Raw genomic sequence first — 8,676 nt, 5'->3', positions numbered from 1 at the left:
GGCTCGGAGGGACCGAGATGCCCGCAATAGAGCTGAAAAATGACCGCACGGCTGCTGCCTGCGGCTCAAAGGGAAAGGGAGAGGGCAGGGGGAGAGATAAGGATTGGGGATGAAAAGTAGGGAAAGTGCCAGCAGGTCTAAAGCTGTGGTGGTTTTGCAAACCAGCAAGTTTCCTGGGTTTTACTTTCGTTCTTTTTCTTTCTTTCTCTCTCTCTCTCTCTCTTTTTTCTTTCCCTTGTTCATCCATCTTTTTTTTCTTTTATCTTGTTTTTTTTTTTTGTTTTGTTTTTATTTTTTTCCCTTCTTATTTTCCCCTTTTTCCATTTTGTGATTTTCTGTTTTTTTCCTTTTCTTCTTTTCAATTTTCACTTTTTCCTTTTCCTTTCATTTTTTTATCTTCTTCCTTTCTTCTTTTTTTCCTTTTCCTTTTTCTTCCCTCTCCTTAAGAAAAAATTCCTTTCCTTTCCTTTCCTTTCCTTTCCTTTCCTTTCCTTTCCTTTCCTTTCCTTTCCTTTCCTTTCCTTTCCTTTCCTTTCCTTTCCCTTTTTATTCTTCCTGTTCTTTTTTTTCTATGTATCCTTTTGCTTTTGCATTTTTTTTCTTGTTGTTTTGCATTCTTTTTCTCTCTTCTTTCTGCCTTTACCACTTTTTTTCCCTCTTTTTCCAAACGGAGTGACCGTTGGATTTATCCTGTGTGCTGAATCTGAGGGGGTGAATGCCTTCAACGAGGACAAAACCCACCTCAAATCCTACTGCACAACACTGGAGCCAGGAAAGAGAGAAAGTCCTTTACAAGGCTGAGTTGCTGCAGCCGTAGATCAACCAAAGCTGCCCCCTAAAACTGTGAATGTGCTCCAGCAAATCCAGACACACTATGGTAAGTTTTACCCCAGATATATAGAGGAGAATGGGAACAGACTAGGGCCAAAAGTGAAAAAATCAGTGCTATAATGTGAAGTGAAAAAAAAAGCCCTGCTAACAAAGATCTTTTGAGGGGAGCAGATGGAGTTTGAACCTTGGAGCTGAATGCAGGCAAAAGCTTAATGAGGTCTACGGGAGGTTTACCTAAGTTGGAAACTCATAACGGGGTCTTTCATGTGCGCTTCTGCTCGCATGTGCGTGTGCATGCGCCTGTGTGTCTGTATATACACAGACACATGGAGGTCATCCTTTAAAAAACCCGTCGGTTGTTTTAGATAACAAAATAACGTTACCTCACTCTTCCACTGGGAACACTTCAAATGGGGAGGGAAGGACATTTATTTAACTAAGGAAAAGCCGCAGCAGCCACGATGGGTGACCACTGTGCATGTGGGCATGTGCACGGGTGAGAACAGCAACGGGATTTGTTCCTCTCTGGCTTGAGAAAGGTCTTTAAAGGAAGAGGGGGTTTAAAAAGACATGAATCCATTAAAACAAACTGAAAGGTATCCCAAGCATAAGCTTGGAGGGACTGGAGGTGCACTGCTAATAGCTGGATTTAATTAATACATGTCTGGGAGGAGGCAACCCTGAGGAAATGGGGTAAATAGTCTTCAGCTGGGGTTATCTATAAATCAGAGCCAGCAACGTGAGCAGTAATACTGAGCAGCTTCCTCTGGAGATGGCCCTGTGTTTCCATGCCATGTTGTCAGATAGCCACCATCCTTTGCTTTGTCTTCTATTATATATATATATATTGTTTTCACAGATGAAAAGCGTGTATTTGCAATGTTTTATTGTTGACTGTGCACATGTACATTCACCATCAGATGAAAGGGAAAAGTCACCTCCAGCTATGAGATCCAGCCCCATACAGGGAGGGTAGCCAAGTGCCCATGCAGCCAAGGACACCATCTTTCAGATACTTCCAATGGTGTCAGACCAATGCCAGGGCAAGAGGAAAATGCAAGGCCAGGCAATTACAGCAGTGTTATAGAGGGAGAAAAGTAAATACCTGGATAATCTCTTTTCTACTTTCTGGTTAGGGTGAGCCTGTAATTTTTGAGCATCTTCTTGCCCATTCAAGGCAGAGCAACTGAAATTCTGCATTTTGCCTTGAGAGAAACATCAGGGGAGCTTTGGAAATAAGCTGATTTTGTTGTAAAAATAATCTTTTATCTGTGCTTGACAGAAATATTTATTCAGGAAGGGTACACAGGCAGCAGGAGGTCAGTGCTCCCATTGCTTGGCTCAGAGTCTCCATCATGCTCTTTATTTTATTTCTCTCTCTTTCTCTTGTGTATGTGTGAGAGAGAATTCTTTCCCATTGATATTTATGCTTTCTGGGGAAGCGTGTCTCGAGTCGATCTCACCTCAACACAGTTCAATGGTTCCTTGTTGGTTCAGGGTTTTCAGCTCTGCGCTCCATGTCCCATAAGGACCTGCCTTCATAAAGAAGTCTCCATCCTCTTCCACACAAGCACAAACTCATGCCTGTGGCCCCAGCTTATGGTGGTTGCAGTTGTACACACGTTTCAAAACCTGTAATGAAATGTACTGAAGACTCTACTGAGTGTGGGGCAATATTGTTTTCTGTTCCTCCTTTTTCCCATTCCAGTCCTAGGAGGCGTTGATGCCTCTTGGAGCCTCTCTCCAAACACAGCACCAAAACGCATCAGTAATCATAGTCTTGTTTGAGTTCTAAAGGACCTTTACAAGTCACCTAGTCCAACTCCCTGCAACAAACACAGACCAGCCCTTTTGTCAGCATGGAGGTGCCAAAAGCCAAACAAAATCCATCATCTTGTTAAGAAGAGAGAGCGTTCACCTGGTGTCGGGTAGGCAATGGAGAGAAGATGGGGAGGGGACAAAATCTGGGGAGCAAGAATAAAGGTTGAAAGGGAGCAAATCTTCCTTTCTCAGGTTGAAAAAGGGAGAAAATCCCCCTGCCTCCCATGAACAGATGACATTTGAAGGCTGTGCTTCAGTGTTATTAAAATACTGCTCGCGCTCTAACAAAACAGGGCGTCTGTCAGTGAAGGAACTAAGGAGGATGTTATTAAAATGTTCGCTGTCTCTTTCTATAAATTTTCAGCCTGCATAGTGATATAAGACTTTTAGAGCCCTCTGAGCACCTGTAATAACACCAACCTTTTCATCAAAATGTCCTTTGAGCGTATGAAATGCTGTTTATTTAAATTTTGCAACAGGGTAATGAGAAAGCGACTTCTCTATTTTCCTGCTCCCGTTATTTGCACATGAAAAACCTCTGCCATGAGAGAGCCAGGATTTAGGCTTCCCTCTCCCTGCTTTGGATATCTGGGGGGATGTCAGGACACAGTTTTGCCTCTTGGGAGGAGGGATGAGAAGAACGGGGCTCAGCAAAGAGATGTTGCAGGGATGTGCGAGGGATGCAGCGCAGGGATGGGTTGGGATGCACTCCAACAAGGTGCTGCTAAAAGCAGCCAGATAAGGGTGTTTTTGTTTTCCTTTTGCTCGAGTTTAACCCTTTGCAGGCAGTTGAGTGCAACTCCCACCTCCAGGCTGTAGGATAACATTGCAAGCTGATCTCAGCTGTTGCTGCAGTGGCTCTGATGGAGCAAATGTTTGCTTACAGAAAGGAATTACCCCTTGGGAGACCCCCAGGGCTCCCTGCACTGCAAGGGAAGCACAATAGCAATCAGACTTTTCCTCTCTCAATTAACCTATTTCTTTGCCTCACTACAGAGAACACCGCAGTGTGTTGATAACACACGCCTTGAGAACCGTCAAGAGGGAGTGAAAAGAAGGAGAAAAAAAAGATCTGCTTTTGATGGACTTAATCTAAGCCTTGCTGAAAGATGTGATCGAATCCCAGTGCTGAGCGTGCCTGCATCCGTCACCATCTTCTCGCGTTTCAAATCTTTGGTTTTGGGATGGGCTCTGCCGAGCTGTCTGCCTTCAGCACACTGCCCCAAGCTGCTCTAAGACCTCATTGTGCTCAAGGCTGTAGAAATTTGGGATAAAAACAACAGCTCTTGCCTCGAAAGTGATTTTTGCAGAGGCTGAGTAATGCTTGCAGCTCCATCAGCTCTCCACCAAAAGCCCGTGGATGGATGGGGAGAAATGGGAGGAAGCGCTCAGTTGATATTAGCATGATGGGAACAACAACAGTCTGGGCTGCTGTCATGTTTTGTATTATCTATAAGGCACCACAGTGGTAGAGAGCTTTATGGAGGGGGCTGGAGAGATTTTGCAGATGTTTGAGGGGACTCTTCAGAGAGGGAGGAGGAGCCCGGTGGGAATGGGGAGGTTCCTGAAAGGGAGCAAGACAGGGATGGAGGTGGACTTGTGGTGGGTCCGGGGGTCACTCCAAGTTTACCTAGTCCTTCCCTGCCTATACTGCAGTTTCACTTTCATGGGATTTAACCACTTTCATTTAAATTTCTCTCTCTACCCACAAAGAACACAAATGGGATTCACCAGGAATGGAAGACCTGAAAGCTGCAGATGAACTGCAGTCAAACCAAAGGCAGCTCCTGGCTGAACAAAAGGCGATTCGAGTTGTGGGAGTCTGGATGTTTTGAATGGCAAAATACGGGTTTAGTGGAAGGAAATTACAGATGATTTATTTCTATTGGTTTTGTTGTTTTCATTGTCGTCTTTGTTGTTGTTATTCTTGTTGTTACTACCTACTGTTATTGTTTTATTTGCTTTAGAATGTGCCCAGAAGTTTTGGATAAGCCCTACCAGCACTGGGATTTGCAGATTAATGTACATTCATTGGAGTCCATCGGGACGTACCTTGCTCTCTCAAGCAGCAAGCATGTCCCCAAGCCCTTCCCAGGAAACAGCAATTGTAATGGAGCCTTCCAGCAAAATTTCACAAGGCTTTCTTCCCCAGCAGGATAAAATTAGCCAAGCTCTCTTGAGATGACAGCTAAGAACTCCAGCTTCCCTCAGATGACCTCAATGGAGTCATTTGTTGCTTAAATGACAGACAAACGCAGTAATTAGGTCTATTTAGTAAAGGGAAGGTGAAAGGTCAAACTACTGGGCAAACTGTCTCCACCGCTTGACTGGGTGACCAAGGTTTGCAGGAGGTGATGTTTGTACAACAACCTGACACTGGCAGCAGCCCGCCAGCAGGTCCCTGCTTGGCGGCAGGGCTCTGCACGCCTGAAATCTGCCTTCCCACTAATGAAAGCCTGAACTCCCTCACTTGTGTCAGAAGGGATTAGACCCAGAGGAAGGAAGAGCTGATGAAAAGATAGGTTATTGCTATACGGGGTGTGCAGCTTGGGCCATAGGATGAGAGAGCTGAGAGGGGTTGGGAGGCACGGGTTGAGTTAAGTGGGAAATTATGAATCTTTTTCTTTTCCTCTTCCTCTCTGGCATTGCTCCCTTCTTTTTTTCTGTGCTTATTTGTTTTCTGAACGTGGCTGTACTTCGTGTGAGCTACTCAATGGCAGGCACAAGCCACACCTGGGTTTCTCCCTCCTGCTTTGGCTTGGAAACTGTGGCATGGGATTTGTGTACTGAGAGCTAAACATCCCATGCACAGGAAAACATTGGTTTCAGCTCATCCCAAATCTCCAGAAGAACACTGAACCAAATATTTAATGTAAGTGGCTGTTTTGGCAGAACATTGCAGCTGTGCTTATTCCTGCTGGCTGCTTATCCTTGGGGCTCACAACAAACCCAGCACCCTTTTATCCAGAGGTAATTTGCAAGATTTTCCTCTGCTGCTTCATAATCTTGGGTTAACATTACCGGATTGTCAAGCGAAAGAGATATAAACCAAGAGCTCCTTTTTGCATGGCAAGTGGTGATAGACGACCTCCACTTTTGGTTTGGATTAAACCACAGGGGAGTGCCCTTAGGAAGGACCTGGGCTGCTTCCCTGCTCTCCAAAACACTCTGGTTTTGGGTGTTTTTCTGAGTTTCTTTGGAATTTTCTTGCAATGATCTGCTCTGCACCTGGGCTGTCTGGGGATGGTGTTTAGAAAACCTAGAGGTTAGCTGGGAACCCTTTCTATGGACCATAGCTGTGGTGGTTGCTGCTCCAAAGCCCATTGGGTGCCCTAGGGCCCTTTACTTCTTGACTCCACCACTGATACCCCTAATACATTAGGAATAAAATATATATAATAATGTAATATATTTTATTACATTGTATACTATTTCTCTTCTCCCCTTCTCTTTATCCTTCTCCTCTTCTCCCATTCCATTCCATTCCATTCCATTCCATTCCGACATTTTCTATCATACTGTATTATATCATACCAGGGATAGCACCATGGCCCTTCCACCTCAGTTCCTGCCTGTCTCTTCTAACCACGACCATGCAATCCCCTCCCTGTCGAGGTCTCTTAACCCCTGTCTGTGGGGCCCCATAGGGAGGTGCTGCTGATGTCGATGAGAGAGAAGGTCACAAGGAGCCGACGTGAGAGTGAAAAGAAAATTAGAAAACAAATAGAGAGGAGGTGGGAGTGCAGCCCACACCCATCCCTGGCGCAACCAGCTTTCCTGCATGCCCTTGAAGTGCAAAGACCCCCCTCCGCAGAAGTGGGCTTATCTTCAAAAAGAGCCCTTGCGATGATACAAGAAAGAGCAGACTTCTCACACCTTGTCTTCGCTTCCCGGAGATGCTATCTGCCCAGAAGTGCCTGTGATCTCAGTCAGACCTCTCTACCTTGCCACTTGCCTTTTAAGTCTGTTTTGCTAAGGCAGAGGCCTTCCCACTTCATCCTTTTCTCCTTCGGAGATGGCGAGTGAGAAGACAGGCGGCGTTTCTGATGCACCGGAGGAGCGGTAAATGTCATTCCAGAGCCTTTCTTTTGTATATTTTCTCATGGACGGATTAGTTTGTTTAAAGGGCATCTCCTATTTAACACCTCATTGAGCAAAAAACACGTATGGACATGATTTTTTTAAAGTGGCTGCTTATGGTGAGCTTTAAGTCCATGCGGAGTGCTTTAATAACTGGTGTCATCACCACAAGTACTGATCACACAGGAGCTGGGCTTTTGATGACTCATGAAGCTTCTATGATCTATAACAATATGACCTATATTTTTTCACTGTTTTTCTGTCCAAAACCAGACAAAATCATGACATTGTGGATAAATATTCGGGGTGTGAGTAAATAATCCAACATTTGAAATTAGGTTTGAAATGTTGGTTTATCTTACAAAGTTTTTCTCTGTAGGCTCTGCTCAGAGTCCCATGGCTCCTACACTGGCATCAACAGGAGGGATGTCCGTAAGCCAAGAGCAAGGAGAAGCGTTTGCTTGCATAGATGGAGTCATACCCACAGTGTGATAGGAACACATTGTACCTCTGGTTACCTCTGCAGTGACCCCCCAACCACTCTCAGAAATGCTGATGTCCTTTTAGGAGACCCCCCTTCATCTGTTTCCCCCTCTCTGTGTGATACAAACCACCCAGCAGGTCTTCTGAAAAGGAACTGCATGGACATAATCCACTTTATCACCAGATCTTTGAGTGTTTATGACCTTTCATTGGTTCTTTATGATACTTATGGGAGAGAAGTGGCCAATTCAGCCAGATAACATTCTTCTACCGCTCTGCTTCTCTTCCTTTGGATGTCTTCCCATTGGGACTGCTCTTGGGGTAAGGTTCAACTCCTTTCCCATAAAGCGGGTATCCTTCATGAGCAGGCAAAACCGTTTCTTCCTTGCAGAAGAATTCACTTTAATGGCAGTCTCAAAGGCTTCCAACCCAATCAAATCTCATTCTGTTCTTTGTAGGTCACTGTAGTTTCCTATGAACCTAAGGGGAGATTTTCTTGGGAAAAAAAGAAAAAGATTGTTTTTCTGTAAGCTAAGCAGCTGTTGATTTTCCCCAAGGAAAGTCAAATTATCCTTGATCATCGTATCAGCAGATGTACAAAAAAGCCGATCCATCACACAAGAAAAACCCAAACCAATTTCCTGCATTTTCTGGGCTGCGAACGTTAAAAAATAAAACCCAGATTCTTTTTCTTCTAGCTGCAAAGCGTCCAGCATGAAATCAAAAGATGACACCCAAGACCTTGAAGGACATCAGGGATTTGGTGTATATAGTTTACTTGGGAGAGGAAGCTGTTGGCCAAAATTAGAGTGTTTCAGGGACCAGATTAAATTGTAACCAGGTTCCAGGGAGCTTGCCAGGGAGCCTAATGGGCTGATCTCATTCACCTTGATGTAAATCCAGCCTAGCTCCACAAAAGCCAATTGCACTACTCCTGGCTCAGAGCTGAGGTACCGCTGAGATCACAAACTGTGCATTTCTAATGAAGACAAAGTTAAGGGAACACACGGAAAGTGAGGGTGTAGCAACGTCTCTGGTCCCAGGCTTTGAGTCCCAGAGGAAAAGAAGCTGGCCTGAGTACTGAGGTTTCCAGAGATGTTCTTCCATTAACTTTCGAAGTAAATTTGTAGTATCGATTAATAAGCTTTCTGTGTTTAACAGTTAGAACCCAAAAGGAGCTGTTTCAGACCTGCGTTGTTTGTGGCACAGTCCTTCAGTGAGGTGCCCAGGATCTTCTCAGGTGCATTGCCTCAGTACCCTGCAGCAGCTGGAGAGCATTATGGGGATTGTGCTTCAGGAGGATGCTGAGTGCACATGGGCATTGACTTCTTAGCACTCAGCAAGGCAAGCCTCAGCCACACAGTCCTCCCCATCTGGGCTCAAGCAAATCCCATATCACCTCCCATTATAAGGGCCTAAGACCATGATATATATCCATTTACCACAGCCCAGCTCAGCTGC

General features: G+C 44.9%; 1 long non-coding RNA gene across 1 annotated transcript; it reads left to right on the top strand.

Annotated features, from left to right (window-relative positions):
• The first annotated feature begins 598 nt into the window (after nt 1-598).
• Nucleotides 599-4,537, top strand: LOC116653982. The gene is made up of 2 exons (XR_004308716.1): nt 599-877; nt 3,649-4,537. It is a non-coding gene; the product is annotated as an uncharacterized LOC116653982 (long non-coding RNA).
• Nucleotides 4,538-8,676: the final 4,139 nt, after the last annotated feature.

The sequence above is a fragment of the Coturnix japonica genome, chromosome 11 (genome assembly GCF_001577835.2).
Source record: "Coturnix japonica isolate 7356 chromosome 11, Coturnix japonica 2.1, whole genome shotgun sequence".
NCBI lineage: Eukaryota > Metazoa > Chordata > Aves > Galliformes > Phasianidae > Coturnix > Coturnix japonica.
This window is presented reverse-complemented; position numbering and strand designations above follow the sequence as displayed.